This window comes from Equus caballus, chromosome 15, assembly GCF_041296265.1.
Source record: "Equus caballus isolate H_3958 breed thoroughbred chromosome 15, TB-T2T, whole genome shotgun sequence".
In the NCBI taxonomy this organism is placed as follows: domain Eukaryota; kingdom Metazoa; phylum Chordata; class Mammalia; order Perissodactyla; family Equidae; genus Equus; species Equus caballus.
In genome coordinates this window covers 15,713,364-15,737,850 of record NC_091698.1, presented here as the reverse complement: position 1 = coordinate 15,737,850, position 24,487 = coordinate 15,713,364, and the positions used below count along the sequence as shown (strand labels likewise).

Below are 24,487 nucleotides of genomic sequence, written 5' to 3'. Positions count from 1 at the left end.
TCTGCTCCCAGTGTCTTCACACGGTCTTCCCTCTGTGTGTGTGTCTAATTCTCCTCTTCTTATAAGGACACTAGTCATATTGGATTAGGACCACCTCAATTACCTCGTTTTAACTTAATTACCTCTTTAAGGACCTTTTCTCCAAGTCCAGTCACATTCTGAGGTCCTGGGGGTTTGGACCTTACCATATGAATTTTGGGGGCACAGAACTCAGCCCATAATAGTGCGTATGCTCATGGAGACCACATTGTAATGAGGAAGTCAAAAGTTAAATTAAATAAAATAACTAGACAATAGCTACTGGGCAAATAATTACTACAGCGCAAAGTGTGGAGGGGTCATAGGAGAATTTCATCCAGTTGTGGGGGACAGCATGGCAGGTCACTTTTAGAGAGTGAAAGAGGATGTTCTGGTGGAGGGAACAGCATATGAAATACCCAGCGAGGCTCTAGAGAGCTTGGCTAAAACTGAGACAGAGGAGAAGGGGAAGAGAGGCAGAGGAAGGACTGAGGTGAGAATGAGCAGGAAGCCGGCTCAGTCTTCTAGGTCAAAGGCAAGAGAAAACTTGTAAAGAATCCTAAGAGGGAGGGTGGGCAACCATGTCTGTGTTTTAAAGCTCCCTCTGTCGGCAACGTAGAGAATAGACTGTGTGAGTGGGGAAAGCTACTGCAGAGGTCCAGGAAAGAGGTATGGTGTCTGCCTAGGGCAGCACAGGGACGTGGAGAGAAGCGGGCAGAACTGAAGGGCCCCCAAATGAGCCTGTGGAGGCCAAGGAGGGCGCTCTCCACATGCCCTAGGGGACGACCGCTCCTGTCCCCTTCACACAGTTACTTCTTTACATGACTGGAAAGAGGGAGGAGGGGAGGGCTGCAGGATGCCCAAGCAGGCTCCCAGCAGGGGCCCATGGGTTAGTCAGGGCTCTCCAGAGAAACAGGGCCAACAGCATCCTATACAGAGACGTATAAGAGGAGGTTTATCATGGGAACTGGTTCATGTGATCTTGGAGGCTGAGGAGGCCCGCCATCTGCCGTCTGCCAGCTGGAGCCCAGGACAGCCTGCTGGGTAACGCAGCCCGAGCCGGAATGCGTGAGAACCGGGAGCTCTGATGTCCAAGAGCAGGAGAACATGGGCATCCCAGCTCAAGAAAAGAGAGAGAAAATTCACCCTGCTTTTGCTTTTTTGTTCTATTCTGTCTCAAAGGAATGGATAACACCAGCCCATGTTGGTGAGGCGAGCTACTCGAGTCAGTCTACTAATTCAAATGCTGATCTCTTCCAGAAACACTCTCCCAGACACAGAAATAATGTTTTGTCAGCTTTCTAGGCATCCCTTAGCCCAGCCAAGTTGACACATGAAGTTAACCATCCCCACTATCATGGCCCCTCAGGATCCCTGCTTGGAAGACCACTGGGTTGCTGGTTGCCAGCAGCCCCTCTCTGCACACTGGTGAGGGACTTTCACCTTTACTGAAACGGGAGGCCAGACGCCTCCCCCTCTGCTAGTCCCCAGCGGTTCAGCCGGGTCATGCTTGGCCCAGATGCTGACGGTGATCACGGGGCGCATTTCTATTCCTGGCCGGGACCAGAGGCTCTGAGCACCCAACGCTGCTTCAGAACAAAGCAGCCAGCAAAGCCGGCACAGTGCTGGCCATGCTGTGTGCCACGAAACCCCTCCTCACCGTCTGAACAGGAGCGGGACTCGAGCAACAGCAGCAGGGGCAAGAGTTATGCCCACAGGCAAGTGAGTGGGAGCTCCAAATGGGTCGCACAACCAAAGCAAGAAAAGTTTCCCTCCAGGAACCCTGAATGCAAGACAGAGGGAGAGAGCAGTGGCGTGGGGGCCTCGATGCGGACGGTGAGGGTACCTGGGCCTCAAATCCTGCTGCGTCCTCGTCCGCGGCGACGGTGAGTGTGGATGAAGTATTAAGTGCTCACTCTGCTGGACCCGTTCTTGATCCTTTACAGGGTTGTCTTGTTTTTGTGCTCACACCAGCCTTAGGAGGCGGGAACTGTTTTCATGCCCATTTCATAGATGAGGAAACTGAAGCAGAGAGAGGTTAACCAGCTCACCTCAGGAGGTGACCAAGTGGTACAGCTGGGATTCAAGCCCGGGCAATCTGGTCCCAAAGACGACATCCTGACCCTGGCAGGCTTGGCTCCCAGTGCCCACAGGGGCGGGGCCCTCGGGGCCAAGGGCCAGGTTCCAGCCCCACATCTTCCTCCGCTGGCTGTGTGACCCCCATGGGGCTGGGGCCAGGGCTCCTCATCTGCTGTTCAGTTCTCTTCTATGGAATTGACTAGACAAACCCCAGCTGACACTCGCTGGCTTCCCTTCCCCCCGTGAGGAGGACGACCAGGGAGATTCACAGGAGCTGGAAGAGCCCCTGCTCTCAGGCTGGCACAGAGTGCAGATGCTTGGCCTGCCCCCCGGGGCCCACGCTTGTGCCCCTGCCAGAGGTCGGAGGTCGGCCCTCCATGCGCCTCTAAGGAGCTGACCCTGCTCCTTCCCATGAAAGGGCCTTGAGGACCCATGCTGGCTCCTACTTCCTATCTCTCCTCTGTATGCCCCTCGGATGCCCTGAGGGAGCAGTGGCGTCTAGCTGCCCCTCCAAGGACTCTTCAGAGTGCACAGCCGTTGGGGTCCTCTTGGCTCTGCAGTGCTCAGCGAGCCCACCGTGGACGCTGGGTGTCCATCTCCATGTCTGGGATCACTCTAAGTGTCTAGAGGGCAGGACCACACCCTAAGGAAGTCAGCCCAGCTGAGGGGTGAGGTGGGAGAGAGAAGCAGAGGCTGGACCCCCATCCCTTTAGGTCTTGGCCTTCCACTCTGAAGTCTTATAACCACTAGTGTCACCAGAGTGCTAGGTAGGAGGCTCCAGAGCTGCCCAGGCCCTGGCCCCCAGGGAAGCCTCTGAGCACACAGGACAGAGTCTGGGTTCTCAGGGGCCGAGGGCAGAGGGCAGAATTGGACTTCTTCCAGGCCTCAGTCTGAGGCTCAGATTCATGAACCATCGCTCTTTGCCACAATGACCTGACTGCTGCCAAGTCCACCAAAACAAAGAGGAAGGCTGCATGGGGCTGTCTGCCCTTGACATGCTCGCCCGCGCCTGCCCATACCCACTCCTGACCACAGGGGGCCTCCACCTAACCTGCACCTCCGAGAGCCCCATCGCATGTGATGATCAACTGGGGTGACATCAGTGTCAACATAAGAACCAATTTTAGGTGAGTTGTCCCTCCCTCTTTCAGCGGCTCTGTCTCATTTCTTTCTGTGAGGTGCCCCCTTGTTCTGGAAACTCTCCTCTTGACTTCTGGCTGTGACACTCTCTGATCCTTCTCCACCTGGCGCCTGCCCGGCATCCCGGGGTCCCATGCTCCTCACTCCTCATGCATCCTCGGGTGGCCTCAAGTGCTCCTGGCATCTGAAATGCCGTCTGTGACTGAAGGACTCCCTTGTGCCTCAGCCTCCCTTCTCCCGAGCTGAGTCGCAGGACCTGACTGCTGGCGGACATGGCCCCTCTACATGTCACGGGCACCCTGCACGTTCCCCTAACCTGCTCTTAGACTCGACTAGTGGCGTCCAGGCAGAGTCAGGGGCCGCCTTTGCCCTCTTCCTAATGTCCAGCCAGTCTCCACATTTGGCTGCCACTGTCACCTCCTAACCTGCGGCCCCAGGTCATCTATCTGCCCCAGTCCTGGGTGTGCCCAGGTACCAGGACAGTCCCACCAGATGTCCTTGGCCCAGTGTGACGGTCAGGGTCTGTTCTCTTCTGTGCCGGTGGCAAAGGATTTTGAATATCACCGCTGCTCACCCTCCCTCCTAGTCAGCTGCAGTTGTCCCCACCTGGGCTCCTTAGCTTCCATTGTGTGTTTCTTTATCTCTGCGCCAAGTGTTTCTCAAGAATCCTTGGCTGGAGGGGCTGTGCTGAGTGGAGGCAGGAGCAGGCATGCTGGGCCCTGTGTGAGATGGGTTGGCTGCAGAGGCTGATTAAGAAAGGGTGAGAAGCCGGCCCTGCGGGAGGCAAGCAGGCTGAACCCTCAGAGAGCCTTCGATGCTGCCGCCTTTGACTTTCCAGCCGCCCCGCGTGTCCATCTCCCTGAGGTCCTCCACCCTGAGACCCACCTGCTCACCATACCCCAACCCCACCCCCCTCTTGTCCTGAGCCACCAGCCAGGGTGGCAGTGTGCTTCTTGAAAGCTAAATCACCCTCTGTGTCCTACCCCTGTCCTCTGGGCCAGTTTTCTTCAGCCATTGCCATGGCAACTAGCCTTGGTGATTGTCACTCGACCCCGCCTCCCCTTGGCTGCACCTTTGTGACCTGGGGCTTTTCTGTCACCCCAGTGAGGGGAAGCCTGCGGGAGTCTACACAGCACCTACACCTGTGGGGGACACCTGGAGTGGTGCCCCCTGGAACCAGCGGGTGGATACCCTTCCCTTTCCACGGGACAGTTCTGGGACTGCCCTTCTTCCCTGGCTGGCCTTCCGGGTCTTCCACACCTGTTTCCTGGAGTTACCGCCCAGAAGAAAGCACTGACGCAGTAGCCCCATCTCAGCCCCCAGACCCCATTTTTCCACACCTGCCCAACACATACACACACACCCCTCCTGTTTCTCGTTGTAGCGCTCCTGCACTGGGCGAGGATTAGAGGAGGACCACGTGGAAGGAAGAGCACCAGGGCAGCTAAGGAGTCTGTGCTCTACTCCCTCACCCAGGGCCAGCCTGGAGCTGCACAGCATGTGGCCAGGGGCACAGGGAAGTGGGTGTCACCAGAGACCAAGCCCTCACTCACAGCACGTCCTGTGCTCACTCCCTCCTCCTTCAGTGGGGCTGCCAGACACCTGCCTGCTGGTGATGAGCGCATCCTAGAAAAGCAAGCAGCCCACCTGGAAGCCTGGCATGCCCCGGGCCTGTGGGCCCCCTGTCCCTGTGAGTCTGCAGCCCCAGGTCGGTTCTTGCTCCACCTGGAGTGAGAACAAGAGAAGGGCCTTAGACTGGACACCTCCACACGTCCCTCAGGAAGGCAGCACGCCCAGCTTCTGTCTCCGCCATCAGAGTGCTCTCACGGCTCTGAGATGTGTGTGAACCCTAAACCCCACATCACACTCCTGGGTGAGATCCCACACTCACGCGCCTCCTGGGAGCGCCCGTATGTTGGGCTGGCTGCTCCCAGAGTCCAGTACGACTCATAACTCAGCTGTGGATGCAAGCATCGGTACAGCTCTGAGCTGCTGAATATGGAGCATCTGCTTTGGATTCAGAGAACCACATTAGAAACCACAGGAGCATGCAGCCCGGGTGTGTGAGCCGCCCCGTTCCCCTGTCCAGCCCTGCCACCCCCAATTCTAGTGGATTCAGACTTGTGAACAGCTCTGACCTCCTCGAGTCCTCAAGTCCAAATTAAGTTCAGGACACTTAGGCCGCGTCTAGGGACCAGCCCGGCGCTGGGCTGGCCAGGCAGCTGTTGGGAGGGGCAGGCCACAGGGCTCTCCCTTTTCCCTCGCGGTGGGCACTTCCCCAATGTGCAGCCACCTCCACCCACAGCCCTCAGGCATGGAATGTGCTTCCTGCCTGGGCCCAGATCTCTGCTCTCCCAGCCTGAGTGGACAAACGCTGGCGTCCACAGTGGTCCTGGGTGTGGCCACAGCAGGACCGGAGTATTCCTTCCACCCGCTTTGCTCTTTCTGTCGCCGTGGGCCCAATCCGTGTCTGGAACTCTTCTCACAGTTTTACTGCATTTCATGAAGCCTACAGCTTGACTCCCTTGGCTGTGGGGAAGAGGATGTCTCCTCCCCACCCCGGGCCTGGGCAGCCTCAGCCAGGCCATGCACAGAGACAGGTGGCCACTCCCTCAGATGCTTCTTCCTCTCCAGGTTCACCATACCCACCCCTTCCCCTCCCTCTGCCTCTCACATGCACCCTTCTCCCCAGACTCTTGACTTACTTTGGCCAGAGACGCCTGGAATGCAGAGCCCACGGCTTCTCTGCAGTTCCCACACCCAGCACTCTGCCCGGTGGTAGAACGTGAGTCCAGGGGTGATGTTTGCCCTGGAAATCATGGATGGCCTCCAGGACTGAATGCCTCTGCCCCCGGGCCTGGATCTGCACTCGGCCCTGACATCTGGCTCAGCACAGTGGCCCATGGTGGAAGATGTTCTCTAGGCATTGGGAAACAGCCTTAATGGAAGCTCGGCAGCATCCAGTGGCCAGTGCTGGCGAGCTCGGCAGGACCTGTGGCTCCAGACTGCTTGCCTCAGATGACCTACATGCGAATTGAAGAGGATTTGGAGGTAGCGGCTAGAGAAGGGAGCCCAGCAGCCCTTGGGCATGGGGACAACGCTGGCACTTCCTCCCAGGGCGTCAGGGATGGGCACGCCCTGCTCAGTGCCAACCCATTCGCCTTGTCAGTGCCAGTCCATGGCCCAAGGCTGCTGTGGAGCCATGTGCTCTCCAGACGACAGGAGCCATTAGCAGCACGGCTCGCCCTTCCCAGCCTCTCCTGTAGCCCTGGTCTCATGCCCATCTCCCCACTGTGGGACTCTGGAACGCTGAAGCCCCCAGGAAGCCCCTTGCCCCCTCAGCCAGACTCCCAGCCTGCAGCAGGCCGCCGGTGGCAGAGAGGCTTCTGCCAGGGCAGCTGCGCTCGGCCTCGCCACCTGCTTCCTGCTCTGCGCTCTTGCTCAGCTCCAGGGTCTCTGGCTGAAGGGGACAGTTACAGTCAGCGATCTTCCCTGGCCAAGGGATGTGGGAAGCACCCTCTGAACCAGGCACTCCCCTCCTGACCCCTCAAGGCAGCGGGCTGCCTCCCTGCTTCCCCTCTGGGGTTCCTCCTTCCCCCACAGAGGGATGGCATTTGGGGACACTGACGTTGACAGCCTGTAGACCCTGGAGCCCTGGCAACCCCCACAGTGGTCCCTTCAGCCGTGGGACCAGCCTGCACCAACTGGCCTTCATTCAGAGCTCATGTCATGGCCTTTCCTGGGTTAGAAAGAACCAAGTTCAAGTACTTACCTCAGGCCAGAGCTTCTACATTTGAAAATGTGGACATGATGGACCTACTCTCAGGTTTAAGGACTAAGGGGCACAATCTTGGTAAAGTGCCTTCACAGGAGAGGCTACCCAGGCCCTCCTGGTTGCCCAGCACATGGGTTTGCCCCTGCCTCCACACCCCTAGGGCCTGCCCTGGACAGCTCAGGGACTGAGGCGGTCATGACTCACAGCCCCGGGGCAGCCAGAAAGGAGCAGAAGGCTTCCTGTGGGTGGGAGTAGTGGCTGACCTCCTACGGGAGCCCCCAGCCTCAAAACACACACACAGCTAACTGCAGGACAGAGTCCTCAGCTCGCCAAATCGGAATGGACGTTCCTGCTTCCTCCCTGCAGAGGAGATCTCCTCAACAGTGGTTGCATTTTCCAGAAAAGACAGTCCAATTATTTTCCCATGATAACTTTTTTAAGTGCAAAATATACTTCATCACTGCTCCTCATCAGTCAAAATGGATCTCAGTTGCTGGAGTCTCCTGCAGAGATCCTGGCCTCTGCTCAATGAGCCCCTGAAGTTCGTGATGTGGGAAACGGTGATGGCAGGTTCTGCTGACCCAGCAGAGCCTTCTAGGAATGCCAGCCCCATGCCTCACAAGCCCAGAACCAGCCAGAACCACTGTGCCCTGTGGGTGGGTTCCCTGAGGTGAAGCCTTGGAATGCGTCACGGAATGTGCAAAGGGACGCAGAGGCCCCGATGAGCCTAACGTTCCTCTGGAAACTGCTGTCCCCTGCAGCCCAGCTGCCACACACCAGCCCCAGATGCCATCTGTGTGCACATTTGTTTCCATGCTGCCCCTGATCAGCAGGGACCACAGTGCCCAGAATGCAGTACCGGTTCAATCAAAGCTTCATGGGGTTGTTATCATTAACTGGTTACTCTGAGAACTCGGAGGACCTCTGCTCAATGCTTCTCCTCGGGGCATCAGCACTGCCTCAGTGAGGGGCAGACAGGCCAGTGCAGACCACAGCCCGCAGGTTTGGCGTCACAGCACCGCCTCAGTGAGGGACAGACAGGTCAGTGCAGACCACAGCCTGCAGGTGTTGTGCCACAGTGCCCAGGAGACCCTGGCTGTTGTCCTTGTTGAAGCCCATTTGAGGTGTGGGGATGCGGGCTTTGACAAGTCTGGGGCTGGCCCAGGGCTCGACTGCTTCCCTGGTCCACCTGTGGGCACGCTCTGAGGGCGCGGTGATCTCATGTTGCCCCTGGGACTCGGCACCTGTCTGCCCACGGCCTCATGTCTCCTTTCTCACCGATTCTCCCCCTTGGCCACATGCTGGAATCACCTGCAAGCTGTCTAATGTCCCGATGCTGCATCCCTGCCTGAGATTCTGATTCTAGGGTCTGGGGTGGAAGTGTCCCAGGTGCCCTCATGTGCAGCTCAGGTTGACACCCACCGTGTGTGTACTGTGGGCTCCAGGAGCACACTCACAGCCATGGGTCCGCCATCCCACACACATCGTGTTGTTTCTGGGGTGAACTCAGGAGCCTACAGTAACGCACGGGGTGGGCTCAGGTTCCTTAAGATAGACATGTCCTTGCCGCTCCACGGTCCGCAGAAGCTGGCTGAGCGCATGTTCTGTAAGGGAAGTTGGGGAAGACTGAGGGAAGGCTGGCATTGCGTCTCAGTCTCATTTTATCACTTCAGAGAGGCAAACACGGACCAGAAGTGAACAAGCTAACACGCTGAGGACCTGCTGCCGAGGCAGGTGCTTTGTCGAGCTGTGGATTCACCATGCCCGCTCTAGAGCTGGGTTCTCAGCCCAGCAGTTTGTTTCTCTATTGGACCTTGTTAGCATCCTTAGCAAATAACTTCCAGGATAGAAAAATATATATGGGCAATTAAATGTAAAACATATATGGGCAATTGTGTTACTTTTCTAGTTTCGATTGATGTATCATGAATCTGTTTCTCACTCTTATGCAAGAGCTATTTGCATGCAAGGCGTTTTGCTCCTGCTGAGCAGCACGCCTCTGGAGGGAGTGGGGGGCACTAGCTACTCTTTCCTTTTTGTATCAACATGCGATCTTAGCTGTGTCAAGTGAGCACTGAGCGATGATCTCAGTTAATTTTATTAGCACCCTACACATAGTACTCCTCTCACACTGATTTACTGATAGGAAAGCGGAGGTTCAGGGCAGCTGGTCTCACAACCAGGAATCAGCTGAACCAAGAGGGAGACCCTCCTGGCCACCTCCTGAGCTCACACATTGAGATCCACAAACACTTGTTGCATCGACAGTCTGTCCACTCGAAGAGAGAAGGCACCTGCTTTAAGAATGGCCGCTGTGCAATTTCTGATGGACATTCTCATGACTAACATTCTTCAGTGAAATTATATGTAAAGCAAATATGCATCGACCCAATCAAAGTTTCCCACTGAACTTTGCCAGAATTTAAAAATTGCTTTTTCACAGAGAGCACTTGAGGTTCAAACGTATATTTATGACTCTACGATTCACCCAGACTTTCATTTCCAGGATCACTGACCCATGTCATTCCTACTGTTAGGTCAGGAGCAGCCCAGGCAGGAGGGGGGCCCTGAGCCCCACGGTCAACAGCGGGGTCCCCACAGCAGTTGGGGGGATCACACTGGTCTGCACGGTCACTTTTGACTTGAAAATGCTATATTTTCACCTTTTTTTTTTTTTTAAAGAAAAGGACAGACATGCATTAAAAAATATATCATCACATATGCACGGATGCCACTGAGTTAGTTATTTCATTGACAGGTCAGTAGAAAGCAACTGGGCCCTGTGCGCATTTTTGTCGGGCGGGCAAGGGTGTTGCCTCCTCTGCCTGCTCTTGCTGCCTGCTCCCCTGAAGTTTCCAGGCAAGGCCCCGTGGGCACTGACTACGCCAACGACTTACATCCTCATAGACCGTGAGAGTTTTGCAGATAGGGGAGGGTGGGCTTCCCAGGGTGGGCGTGTGACCAAGCCCAGCAGGACCAGGCGTGGGGAATGGGGCGTGGGGAGGATCTCTAGGGCAGCCCCCAGCCACTGTTCTCCATCACAAGGCCCCTTTTGAAAACCAGGTGCCACAGACCCACAGGGGGAAAGAAAGAAGACTAGTATGGATGGAATGCCTCCATGTGCCGGGGCTCACCTGGGTGACGCAATGGGGAATTCAGATTCCCAGGGCTCCCTGCTCTCTGGAAGAAGTCTATGTTTAGAAGTTGCTGGGGGTCAGGGCTCATTTGCTGGCCAGGAGGGAGAGGAGGGCAGGCTGGGGGACGCTGGCCACGAAGCGTGTCGTGTGCTTCTCACAAGGGCGCCTGCAGCAGGGCCTCTGTGCTCATCTCCCCGCCTGAGACAGCCGCAAACTCGGCGGGACGCGTACTAGTTACAGCATGAGTTATAGTTAGTCATAATATGAAGTCAGACACAGGTTAGGCCAAGGAATACAGCTCTGGCTTCTGACTTTTCGTAGAGGATGGACTATTTCTAAACAAGATGGGAGAAGCACTTTTAAAAGGAAGTCAGAGAAGGTGCCTTCTGAAGCTGTGGGGCTCTTTCGAGCCTACAGCCGGCAGGGCGGTGTGGGCAGGAAGGGGCCCTACTCTAGCCTGTGCATCGGCCTTCTGGGTCAGCCGCCCCTACCCGGAGCATTTGCGGGGCCTGGCTGCTGACATCAGGAGGCCGTCGGGGAGCAGGACATGGATGACTCGCTGGTACCTGGCCAAGGTGGCCAGAGCTCTCTCTGTTGCTGGTTCCAGGAAGTGAGGGGTGTCAGGGCACCCAGGCCTCTCTGCTGCTGCTGGGGCCCAGCCTGTCTCACGGGGAGGAAGAAAGAGCTGCAGGTTCATCATCTTGTGGGATCTTTGCCTGGTTCATTCTGTTCCCAGCACAATCTGGCCTGAGTGAGCCTCGGGGCAGGGCGGGGCCCACAGACCCACAAACCAGGCCCCTGCCCGTGTGGACCGAGCCCAGGGAGAGCCGTGGCAGGGAACCTGGAGCCTGTGCAGTCCTGGTAGGAGGTGCCTTCAGAAGTTGAGGGCCAGGTGGGCCAGCATCCCTTCTTTCAGGGACAATGGAGACGGTGTAAGAAGGAGGACGATGCAGGTGACCTGCTGGCCACGCGGGGCTCGGAGAGCAGGGCTGCTGCTCTGGACTTGGGGAGTGAAGACGGCTGGTGCAGACCTGGCTGTACCCTTCGCGCTGGGCCACTGCGTCAGGGCTCTGCCCCACCTCTGCTCGTCTCCAGAACGAGGAAAGAATGCCCACTGCTCTTCCTCATGAGATCAGAAGGAACAGTGTGCGGACGTGCCTGGCACCGGGCAGATGGCATCAAACATGGCCCTTCATGGAACCTTCCAGTGAATACTTACCAAGGACCAGCAGAGCACAGGCAGTGAGGGCCATCGAGGCTCGTCTGCTGAGGTGGGGCGTGGTCAGGTCTGGGCCCACAGAACGCCCTCTGAAGTTTGTGAATGAGGACATGCTGCAGTAGGACATGGGCGGGGCGCTCCGTGCTGGGTGCTCCATCCCTCTTCGGTTCCGGCCTCGTTTGCTCAGCTCGAGTTTCTCCCCAGACCGTCACCTCCAGGTCCACAGCCCCAAGACGTTTCTGGGGCTGGGATGCATCTATTTGTCTCTCTTTCTCATCCTTGCCTTGGTGCTGTCACAGGGTAGGATCAATAACCTGCACTTCCTGGGAAGAGCCTGGTGTGGCAGACAGAGGAGAAGGTGCTGGAAAGGGGCCACCCCTGGGGAGGAGCAGTCATGGTGAGAGAAAACCCATTCAGGTAAAAACAAGGTTTTTTAGAGAAGGGGATATTCCTGAGAGTCAGGAAGGAGGTGCTCCCCAGAGGTCAGAGGTCCTTCAGTCCCAGTGTCTCCGTGCATGTCCCTGTTTTAGGGGTCGTGGGGACCAGGCCACTCCTAGACAGGCCTGAGACCCAGGAAGTGAGATGGTGACCTTGGTGGAAAGTGCCCAGTGGGGCTTGGGTCTTAGGAAGGAGGCAAGAGCTGGTTTCCTGCGTGACAGAGGGTGGGGCCCCTGCCACGGCTCAGTGCTCTCATCGAGGCTCAGGACGGGGGCCGGGTCTGGCTGGCCCATCAGCAGGACCACTCTGGGCTCAGGCCAGGCAGGCCCTCTGCTGTCCTCTCCACCTGTGGGGCAGATGGAAATGCAGAGGTCGCCAGGGTGGCTAAGGGTGCTGGGAACCCCGACCCCACAGGGGGAGAGAGGGTGAGCTGCGGGGCCACTGCAGAGGGCGGCAGGCGCACGAGAGAACCCCGAGCAGCCAAAGTAGAGAGGCGCACCGAGGACGGTGACTGAACGGGGAGGAGGGAGACCGCCCACAGAGGAGCGACAGCTACAGTACAGAAAGAACTCTCAACACTCACGAATAAAAGGCCAAACAAGTCAATGGGAAAATGGGCAAAAGGCATGAAGAGACACCTCCCCAGAGAGGACCAACAGATGCAAACAGCCACACGAAAAGGTGCTCAGTGTCATCAGCCATTAGAGAAACACAAATTAAAACCACAGAATATGATTGTACACCTAAAACCACTGGCTAAAATAAAAAATAGTGATAACACCAAATTCTGGTGAGGATGTGGAGAAATTGGGTCTCTCATCCTTTGCTGGTGGGAATGGAAAGTGGTATGACCACTCTGAGAAACAGTCTGGCAGTTTCTTAAAAAATTAAATGCAGCTGATATATGACCCAGAAATTGCACACTGTTGCACATTTATCCTGAAAAATGCAAACTATATTCACACAAAAACCTGTACACTAATGTTCATAGAAGCTTTATTCCTAATAGCCCCAAATTGCACAAAGCCCAAATGTCCTTCAATGGCTGAGTGGTTAAACAGACTGTGACACAGGCACCCTGTGCACTATGAGTCAGCAACGAAAAGGGGCAAACTGTCGATACATCAACAACCTGGATGGATCTCAAGGGCATTATGCTGAGTAAAAAAAGGCCAACTCAAAAGGTCACATACTGTATGATTCCATTTGTATAACATCTTTGAAAGTATAAAATGATAGAGGTGGAGAACAGATTAGTGGTGGCAAGGGGTTGGGGGTGCAGAAGGAGGGAGGTGGGTGTGACCATGAAAGGGCAGTGGGGCATCCCTGTGGTGATGAAGCTGTTCTGTGTCTTGGTGGTGGTGACTCGAATCTATACACAGATGACTTGGTGGTCGTGACTACAGGGCATGGAATTAAGTGCGTGTGCACACACATTCACACACACACTCACACAAGCAGAGCTGGTGAGATCTGAATAAGGCCAGAGGGTTGTATCAGATTGGGTTCCTGGTGGGGATATGGTCTACAGGGCGCAAGATGCTACCACTGGGGAAACTTGGTGAAGGGCACACGGAATCTCTTTCTGTTACTTCCTAAAATTGCATGTGAATCCACAATTATCTCAAAATAAAGTTTTAGAAAGCAGGAGAGGAATTGGAGCTGAGCTTAGAGCACAAAGATGAAAGAGTGGGGGGTCTGAGCCTGCGTGAGGATTGGGATGTTGTGATGAGAGCTGGAGGCAGGTGGATGCTCAGCAGCTCACCCTCAGCTTTGCCACGCCTGCTCCATCAGGGAGAACGGACTTCAGAGGAGACGGTGGGGCCCCAGGGAGGGCTGCGCTGCAGGAAGTCAGCTGTCCAGGGCTGCGCCGGCGTGATGCTGTCGCGTCGCACCACACTCCCCTGCTGTCCCACACACCTGCCACGCTGGCTCAGTCTCCCCGCGCGGCTGAGAGCGTGCTAGGGAAAGTCCAGGGTTTCCTTTCTTGCTCTTTGGCAGCACCTGGCCAAGGCCCCGCTGCCAGGTGGGAGGGAGCTCCTGACCTTAGAAATGTCCAGGAGAGCTGGGGCCCTCGCGCTGCACCAATGGGAACACTGAGCGGTCAGCGCGAGCCCGCGGTCTAACGACTGGACACTCACACCCGCTCTGTCATACTCTGTTCCACTCGTTTCCACCTCCTTTATTCGAGTCTTGATGTTTTTAACAATCAAAAGAAATCACCGGCTGGAAAAGTCACCTGGAAACACCCTTTCAAACAGGAAGGAGCTTGCATCCACAGGAAGCAGGTTCGTGTCCGCTTGGCAGACCCCGCAGCCCTTATCTCCTCTGGGGCCCTCCTGTTAACAGTTTCATCACAGATTTAATCACCTTGTTACCTACGTGCCTCTTATTAGTCCCTGTGACAGTAGGTGTTAATTGAGGACGACTTTGCGGGGACGGGGCAGGCGGCTGTGGACGGGCGGCTCCAGACCCCGGTCCAGCACAGCCCCTGACTCAGCACTGCGTAGAGGGCACGGTCCTCGCTCCACAGCGGCAGCATCTTACCTCGAAATTTCCTTCCCAAAATTTAATTTAAAAAAAGAAACCACTGAACAAACATATGCAAATTGAATTGAGTCTCCTACCAGTTGAGATCAGTAAAAATTTAGCAAAGTAAGCTTTGAGGGGGCATGGCTGATTCTCCAGCTACCCGTATGTGTGGTTCTGAGCCCACCGCAAAGATTCTGGTCCAGTGGAGCCGGAGTCAGTCCAGGCATCACTGTCTTCTACTAGCTTCCCAGGGACATTAATATGCCACCAAAATTAAGAAGCGTTGCTCTCTATCTTCATTTATGGAAACAGCTTGGCCATGAGCGTGCCTGCACGGGAGCAGCTCAAGCACAGCCGTCAGCCTGCTGAGAATGACGGAGGGAAGGAGAGCGTTAAAATAAATGTGCGTTTACACGGAGCGGCATAAATTCAAGTTCCATTTATTGTAGGTTGCCCAATTTGGAGGAAGTGCTAAAAGGAACAAACATACAAGTATATGTAAATAAGCTGTCACTAAATTTCTTACTGTAATTGATCCACAAGCTCCAACATTTGCTCGGTTAACATTCTCCCACCTACAGACTGCCCTGAGTCATTTTCACGACCGCTAGTTCCATCTCCTTCAGCCTCTATTTTTCACAAACCTTTATGGAGCATCTCCTCTGGACACAGTGGTGGGGACACGACATGCAAAATGCCATCTGTCCCCTGAAGCACTTGGATGGGGGCTTTCTCTGCTCTGAGCACCGACACCCCTGCCTTCTGGAGCCTCAGGCCGTGGCTGCCTCTGATGTCTCCCCAGGCCCTGTCTTAAGTGGGACAGGTCCTTGCTAGGCATTCCGGCCTCCGAAGACACTAGGGGAGGCCTGTCTTCAGAGAGACTCGCCCGCATCATGCAGAACTCTAGTCGGGGCCTCCGAGAGGCCTGAGGCAGAAGCCCAGGCCGCACGCACGGCTGGCTGACAGGCAGGGCCACCCATGAAAGGCCGGCAGTGACTCTCGGCAAGTGCACCTGTTAAGAGGTGGCTTTAGAGTTTGGCAAAATGTGCCAAAAGCCTTCAGATCTTCATGCTTTTTGGCCTTTTGGGAAATCTAACCATGGAAATAATCAGAGATGAGAACAAAAAATTATGTCAAAACATATTTGCTGAAGCATTATCCATAATAATGAAAAAAATGATAAAGACTGTAAATGCCCAGCCTCGGGAAATTGTTTAACTCATCTGTGATATGCAAGAATATGAGGCAGCCGCCAATCACTGTGTCTGTGGGGCTGGGTTTAAGATATAGTATTAAGCAAACACAGAAAAAATCATGCTTAAGAAAAACAAATGGAAGACATTTGTCTTCCAAATACTCACTCTGGGCTTGAGGATCACTTGTGGTTTTCCTTATTTTCCATATTTTCTATAATAAGTTCTTTTCTGATTTAAAGACCCTCAATAATTTTAAAAGTAAAAGGCATCTTTACCTAGAGTGATGGTAATACATGTGGCCAATAGACATGCCTGTTCAAAACGCCAGTCACCTGCACTGCTCAGGCCGGGGCCCGTGTGGTTCCCCCAACCCGGCTTGGGGCTTGCCTCAGAGGACAGCAGCACACGTCATGCACACAGAGCTTTGTGCCTGGGGGTTTACCTTCTTGCTGCTGGCAGCTCATCTGCCATCTGTGAGTAACCCTGCTGGGGACACACAGCCGTCCTGCCTGCCAGGTGACCGCACTTGCATGAGGGACCCCAGGAGGCAGCCACAGAGCTGCCCGGCTGAGCCCAGCCCACACTGCAGACCTGCGGTCAGACAGTGGCCACCGCATTTGGGGTGGTTTGTTACAGAGGAGCAGACAACTGAGCGGGAAATCTTGGCTTGAACCCAAATCCTGCCACTTATCAGTGTGTGTGAGGCTTCACTCGCTAGGCCTTATGCATGCTGTGAGGGCACAGAGTCCCAAAGACCACAGAACAGGCCCAGCTCTTGTCTTACTGCGAAGGCAGGAGCCGGCCCAGGACTGTGGAGGGCGAGCGTCTGCCCTGGCCCCCACCCTGTGCCAGGCAGCAGCTGTGATGGAAACAGCACCACAGGCAGGGCTGTGTGCCACAGCTATTCAGGGATGCTGGTGCAGCAGAAACTACTGCAGTCGAGCAGAGAAGCCCGGCCGTGAGGCACAAATAGAAAAATCTGAACTGGGATAAATCTCCAGCTGAATGGTGGTCCATGTCCCAGTCCCTGAGGCATTAGCCATGTGTGGGTGACATCAATGCTTGCCAGCCCTGCTGGGAATGCGCCCAGGCAGCTGAGAGAGATGGGAGGGCTGGGAGGCAGCTGCCCACGGCTTCCGGCTGCTGGGTCAGCGTGGACACTGGGGAGCACAGGAGGCCGCATGGAGGAGGCAGCCTGGTTTCCATTCCACAGATCATTCTAATAGAGGAAAGAGCTGCTATCTGTAAGGCACCTGGCACAGAGCATGCACCGAACCAGAGACATCAGTGGAAGAGCGTGCGTCCACAGGGCACGACTCTGCAGGAGAACGCCCATGCATGCCTGGCTGCTGTGGGCTGTGTCCCTGCGCGGCCCTCTGTGGCTCCTCTCTGTGGACCAGGTTCCCTCCTGAGAACAGCGCTGCCCCTGCTAGTCCTGCAGGTCCTGTCAAGCTGTACAGGGCTGTACGGTGGGGCTGAGTGTCCACTCCCCCGTCATTCCCACAGGGACACAGCCCCCTAGCACTTTACCTGGGAGCTCTGCTGTGTCACCTGCCTCCCTCGTCCCCACTTGCCCCCTGCGCTTCCCAGGAGGCCTTTTCTGACCTGGATGTTGAGGAACTCCCCTCCTGTGGAAGACTGCATTACCACAACAGCCTGGGGCCACGTCTCAGCCCAGTGGAGGGAGACCCTCAGGCCTCAGCAAGCCTCACTGTCGGCCTCCTGACACCTATGTCAGGATCACTGTTCTCAACCCCACCCCTGGGGAGCACAGGCACCCCAGTCGCCCCTCCTCCCTGTGCTGGCCTGCGAACGGCACAGCCCGGCCATTTGGATCTTTCTGGACAGTTCTCCCAGGGCCTTTCAGACACCTGTGGGTGGGAGGCTGGACATCCTTCTCTACCAGTTGATCACCTCCACCTGGATTAGATGTGGTCTGGGACCACCTCTGGCTGATGCTGAGGAACACCCTTTGAAGATGGCAAAGTAAAAGGACCAGGCCTGCCCGCGCCTGCCGAGCCAGTCGCCTGCCGAGCTCTCCAGGAAGATAAAGGAGTCTCTCAGGCCCGCAGCTGCTTCTCGCTGTGTATCTGCTACTTCTCCGAGCCCGACCTTTGCCTCCGCACCCCGCCGTGCCACCCTGTCCAGCCCTACACTTCTAAAGCTCACGGTCCTCGACATCCAATTCTCTTCTGGACGCAGTGCGTTTGAGCCGGGTCTTGAAAGAGCCACAGATGCGTGCCGTGAAGAAGCGCTGGACCGGCAACATGGGCCCCACAGTGGGCCGGGCCCTGAAGGAGCGTGGCACCCTCGGGGCTCAGGCACATCACCTCCCACGGTCTGGAGAACGGAGCGCTCCTCGGCACCTCCTTGGTCACCTGTTGGGTAGCTGGGGACAGCCTGCTCAGAGCCTGTGAGTTATAAAATGCCTGGGAGACGGGCCACGCAGCTTGCTGGCCATTGCTCTTGTCTTATTATGAAAAACAGACTCACTTCTCAAACTAAATGCTTTTGCTCCTCATCAGTGTTGCCCTCTCCCCTGTGCTCAGGACCATGCTCACATAGCTGGTTGCTGGCTCCACTTTCCCCCATGGTTTCGTGGTTGGGGTCTCACTGGTCCCACCACTTTTCATCCAAAGTGGATGAAGGAATTGGTTTGTTTTTGCTGCTCTTCCTAATTCTCCAGCTTAATGAGGAGCCTCAGCATTGACAGCCTCTGAGCGACAGCCCTGGGCGGCTGAGTGTGCGCGGGGGAGGCCATACCAGGTCATAGGTCACAGTTACAGGGCCATAAGTGTCCAGCTGTGAGGAGCTGTCTGCGACCCCCAACCTTCAGCCCCCACTGCCAGTTCCCATCAAGCCTCTGGCAGGCAGGAATCTGGGGGAAGTGAACGAGGACAAAACTTGGTCTGTCTTCCAGATCGTCACTTCACACGAAGGCCTCCTCTGTCCTCTGAGGCCTTGCAGTCCCGCCACAGGCTACCTTTCCTTGAGGTTAGGCTCAGGGCTGCCTCCTGCTGACCTCACGGCCTTGGGCAAGTCACACCTCTCTGAGCTGTTTTCTCCTCATCTGTATGAGGACAATGTGCCTGCTGTCTGAGGTCTGAGGATTAGAGAAATGTTCTGAGTGTCTGGCGCAGGACCTGCACAGAGGGCCTCAACGGCTGTGGTTCCCCAGATGTAGCCCCTCTCTCACCTCTGCCTGAGACCCACACCAGTCCCCATCCCTCCCTCACTCCTGGTGAATTCCCATTCAAGGCCCCTGCCACAAGTACGGTGTCGCTTCTTCTAGGAAGCCCCCCTGATGGGCTCCGCACTCCCAGAGCCAAGGTGTGTGTCCAGCCAGCAAGCGTTTGCTTCCCATGAAAGACTGAGCTGCCCCAAGGCGGGGCCATGACTCCCTGGCCCGTCAGAGGTCTCTCGAGGACTTCATGTTGGTCTAATCAGTGCAGTCCTTGCCACCAAGTGGACGCTTAGTGACGTTTAGTTGAACAATTTAAATGGCTTGATTTGACTTATAGAAATAACTGATTTTCACAGCAGCTGTCTACAGAGGCACCTCCCACTCCTACAAAAGCTCACACACACCTGCAACACCTCACACCGACTCACACACCAGCTTCACTTTGCTACCTGAACCCAGCGCAGCCAACACTTACTGATCCGCTGCCACATGCAGACACTGCTGGTCCTGAAGACGAAAGACGGAGAAGGCGTGAGGGACCCCAGAAGGCCACAGCCATGGTCAAGCAGCCACGTGAACACGAGGGGTGGCGCTACCCAGAACGTGGCCTACTGGGGGCCAGATGGTGTTTGCCTCCTTCCTCTCCATGGTGGGGAAAGAATTCTGGAGAGAGACAGATGCACACATGTTGCATGCACTTCTCCATAGTCAAGCTGGACCTGGACAAAGTCCTAAACAACGGGGAAAGACTGAGGAGCTGTCACAGATTTGGGGAGACAAAGAGGCAGGACAATGCAAAGCGGGATCCTGGGAAGGAGACGGGCCTGAGTGGGACAACCGGCAGAGCTCAACCACCTTAGCAGCGTGTCAACGTCAATGTTCTGATTCAGACAATTGTGCTGTGGGTGTGTAAGATCTGCACATTAAGGGGAGCTCCATGAAAGGAATATGACAATTCTGTACTATTTTTGCAACGTTTTGCTAAGCCTAAAGTTATCTCAAAATAAAAGATTTTTTAACAGAAAATAAAGAGATGTGGCTGACAGGCTATTAATCTTAACAAGTTTGCTTTGCAGTTGATTCCTTTTGAAGGACCTCACGCCCTCAGCAGAGTCGCCAGGGCCTGAAGCCCTCTTCCCAGCTGCCTAGAGAGAAGAGAAGGGCAATGGCTCACTGAGACTGGGCGGCGGGAGAGTGAGGGCGGGAGAGCGGAGCCCGTGCAGGCAGACTAGTGGACAGTCCATCCGTCTGGGCTGATGGTCGGCTCCACAGGAAAAGTCCACAGCGTCAGGCCCCTCGGGGTGCTGAGCATGGCCATCTTTGAGGACGGTTCCAGCTCGTAAAGCATGCGCGTGGCACAAGGGCCGTAAGCGTGCGGGAGGCCCTGGCTGCGCCTGAGCTGGGCACGGGGGTGGGTACTCTGGCAGGGGGAAGGCTGTGCAGAGGAAGGTAGACCTGAGGTGGGAGAAGGGACTCGGCGGTGGTGAGAAGTAAACGGTGTGTCTGCGTGAGGAGGAAGTCTTCGTGTTCCTGGGGTGCAGTGGGCGGGGGCTGGGGCGTGGAGCAGAGCAAGAGAGCCCGCCAGCCCAGACAGGCTCTGCATGCCCACCGAGCATCTGCTTCCTTCTGGAGATGCCCCAGAGGATATTGAAACAGGGAGTAGCCTGATTACAGCCCAGGGAGGCCACCAGCCTCTGAGCGGGACGGCCCGGGAGGTCTGAGCCCAACGGGGCTTCTGCAGGAACAGATTTGGTGACAGCGTGTCACCAATAAAAACTTAAGCTGTTCAGTGGTGTACAGAACAGATGTCCTGCCTCTGTCCAGCCTCTCCCTGCTGCATCCTGCATACATACTCTGTCCTGAGTGCCCTCGCTCCCCTCCGCCCAAGCCCCATTGCAGCGCAAGGACTGTTCTGGAAATTAGTCATAAAAATGCAACTGCTGAGTGTTTAGAAGTTTGCCTTTTTAGACTATGTCAGTCCACAGACCTCTGCCTTCCTGGGAAGCCTGGAGCCAGACCTCCAGGGGCCCTGACTTTCAAGAGTGATGTTTCCGCTTTAGGTCTAAAGAGTCTAATGAACAGACAGTTCCCAGAAAAGAAGCACAAATGGCCCTCACCGTATGAAAAGATGCCCAGCCTTATGCATAATCAGACACATGCAAATTCAAACGACGGTGACATCACTCATCGCCCGTCAGATTGGCGGAAGTCCACAGGTTGGACAGCGCGCTCCATGGGTGAGGCCGCAGGGAGCAGCATTCTCCCACCCACTGGTGGGAATGCAGGCAGAGCAGCGCCAGGAAGGGAAGGCAGTCGCACAGACACACCTGGGCACCCAGATATGGCACGTGGATGAGGGCATCCATTGCAGCAGTGTTGTAACATCGAACAATAGGAAACAACCAGGTGTCCACCAGCCAGGGACCTGGGAACCATGCAGCTGCCAACCCGACTCAGAAGTGAGCCCGGAGCTGCAAGCTTCCACATAGATTGCCAAAGGAAGAAAGTGAAGTGCAGAACAATAATAACAAACACGTACATCTTCTTGTAAGGAAGTAAATTTGTAAGTAATAAGTATATATATGCATATAAAAGTAATAAGAATATATATATACTCTGTATCTGCTTGGTTTTGCATAAGAAATATTAACAACACTGGCAATAAACACCGTTGTAATTCAAATCGTGAAGGAACAGGAGCAAACAGGACTATGTGCAGAGGCCAGCACGAGAGGCCACTGGAGTGCCTTTCCACACAGTATTTCCTTTTACATGTAAATATCTCACATACTCAGAACGTAACTATCTTTCTTTTACTGAGGTCACATTGGTTTATAACACTGTGTAAATTCCAGGGGTACATCATTATATTTCGGCTTCTGTATAGACTGCATCGTGCTCACTGCCAAAAGTCTAGTTTTTATCCATTACCATCCATATGTGCCCTTGACCCCTTTCACCCTCTCTCTACCCTCTTTCCCTCTGGTAACCACCAATCTGTCCTCTGTATCTGTGTGTTTGTTTGTCGAAATGTAATTTTCAATTTAAAAATCAAATGACCTGTTTTGAAAGTCACATGCTGTACACCGACTCCTTCTCCATGGCGCTGTTTACTAGGATCCCTCTGTCCAGTGTCTGTGCCGCCCTTGAGACCTTCAGGAGGAAGGGCTGGGCCAGGGCTGGTTACTGGGTGCTTGTGGAGCAGCCTCTGAGCTGTCTGCTGAGAGCCGGGAAGGGGAGCGAAGGTTGAGCCCTCAACATAGGCACAGTCAGAAATGGCATTTCAGGACATGAACTAGAGACCCTGGAAGAGGGAAAAAGGACTTGGAGCTTCAGAAGGCCAGTGCCTCCACGTCCTCCCCACTCCTCACCCCATTGTCAGCCACATCCTCTCCAGCCGGGGAGTGCATGAGAAGAACAGGAGAGGTGACAAAGCTGGGCAGACCACCCTCCCACCTGGGATCTTTGAGGATTCAGCAGAAGTGCCTCCCGCCCTGGCCGCAGAGCTCGCCCTTCGGAGATCAGTGCTGTCAGGCTTTCTCTCCTTTTTGGTGGTCAAAGCTGCAATCCTGACACTCGGTTTCTGCTGTGGAAACATCTCACTCTCCACATGGCTCCTTGTTTGATGTCCATCCTCTCCAGGATTCAGGGCGTGCTCTGCAGAGATGCGGACTCTGCTCGGCTCACTCTTGGCCTCTTCTCTCTTCTCACTTCTCAGCTGCTGTGGCGCTGAGCACTTCTAAAGGGAAGGAGGGGGCAGATCCTGCAACACTGCTGAGTTATTGAAATCATGGCAAATCCAATACGTTACCCTGAACTCAGCCCTTTCATGTGCCTCTTAAATATGCATCATAGACATAATAAATGTAAATCAGACTGGGAATGACTTTTCAGCTGTTCATCTGGAGCATCATTGATTTATAGTTTTTCAATTAATTCATCAAAGTACCTAGATTTTAATCAAAGGCTTCAGAATCTTCTGTGGGGCCAGGTCAAATCACTGTCAATCTGAAGGTAGGTCTCTAGTGGCATACCACAGGGCTCTGCCCAGTAGTACATTCTATAATTTAGATGAAGGATCAAGGCATAAATATCACATCTATCAATTATCCAAAGCCTAGTGGGACAGGTAGATATAACAGTTGACAGAATCAAGGTCACGGTTGCCTCAAGGGAAGAGATTAATGCACCAATCTGAATAACTGTAAAAGCAGCAATTCATTGTACTTGACCAAAGATCATTTGCAAAGTGACTGAAGTTCCTCCAAAAGGATGCTGTAACATAAGTAAATTGAAAACTGCCTTCACAGGTGAACGTAGAGGGTCCCACTGCACTCTGCACTGGCCACCTGCGCCACGGAGAGTCTGGCTGAGGCGGCCGCATGTCATGGGGGCATGTGGGGAACCACCGAAGGCTTGCAGCTGTGCAGCCTGGAGAAGCATCGGGGTGACACAGTGCTGTTCTCAGGGCTCATGGGCTGGAATCCCCTCTGACTATTGAAAGGGGCTCCCAGTATGAACAGGCAGAATTCACAAGGGAGGGAGGTTCTTTGCCATTATAAACTAGGTCACCCTCCAGGCTTTGGAGTTATCTGTTAATACAAGCATTCCAGTTGCATCAACCAAGCAAATTATAGAAGAGCTATTTATACTTTATATTTTCAAAACCTGAGAACTTTTTGTTCAAATGAAATCTTATCTGGAAGCTCAACATATAAACCAGATGAAAGCAGAGTGATTCTGCTTGAAACAGGGGTGGAGGCCCAGGTGCCCATCTGCACAGGTGCCCCTACACCTGTGACACTCATGAAGGCCTGTGTAGATCAGCTCGAAATCCCTGTGACAACAGAAGCCTGGACCCTGTGTGCACTTGGCTCTTTTTTGTTTCTCCAGGCAGATATAACACTTCTGCAATCTTACATTTCTGTAACAACTGACAGCTGTCAGCTGTGCTGGGCGTGATGGTATAATAAGCTCCTGGAAGATTTTGTAAGGATGTTTAGACCTAAAAATATGATCCAGAATTGATATCACAAAATTAAGTTAAACAGTTCAGCTATCACACACAATGCCTGCATTTTATATACAGCATAGGTTATATTCCCAGAATGCCTTGGGATTTGATTTTGGGCCAACTCTCTCAGGTTTATTCCTTCCTCATCTTTTCTTACTCAGTATCAGGCATCTCGAGACCATTGTCAACGGCCATCCCTGTACAGCCATTTCACAGCCATGAGATAAGTGGAAACGCCCATCCCCAAAAATCTTCAACAGCCACCTCCTGAAATGCCCAGCTACTGTGGATGCTGCCTGCTGAACAGAGTTCTGTGAAGGTAACTTCACTCCTGCCTCCCATTTGAAAAGCTTCTTCTCCTTTATTACCAGATAGAAAGTTCTCACGTGTGTGACATCAACTGCTCTTATGCTCCCTTCTTTCAGAGAAACAGTCATCTTATCTGAGCACATCATGGCCCCTACATGTATTTCCAAGACTGCCCTGTAGCTGGACCCAGCCCTGAGTGGGGACTGTTAGTAGAAAGCTGCATGCACCATCCGCTCCATTGTTCCCTCTTTGCAAGGTGGAGCATGGATGTGTAGAAAGCCCATCTACCACCATGAAGAAAGATAGGAGCAAACTCGACCAATAGGAGAAGAATGATGAGGGGGGACCTTGGACCCACTCACCTGCTGTGGATGGCCTGCCCAAGGGGATCCTTGAGAGAGAAAAAGACAATCACCTGTTTAAACCCACTGACTTTGAGTCTCTTG

At 54.5% G+C, this 24,487-nt stretch overlaps 1 long non-coding RNA gene across 1 annotated transcript; it reads right to left on the bottom strand.

Moving 5' to 3' along the window:
* Window positions 1–14,762: 14,762 nt before the first annotated feature.
* LOC138917637 (uncharacterized) lies at window positions 14,763–24,262 on the bottom strand. Its single transcript, XR_011425896.1, has 2 exons — window positions 22,175–24,262; window positions 14,763–22,022 (listed from the first exon to the last, which is right to left on the bottom strand). It is a non-coding gene; the product is annotated as an uncharacterized lncRNA (long non-coding RNA).
* Window positions 24,263–24,487: the final 225 nt, after the last annotated feature.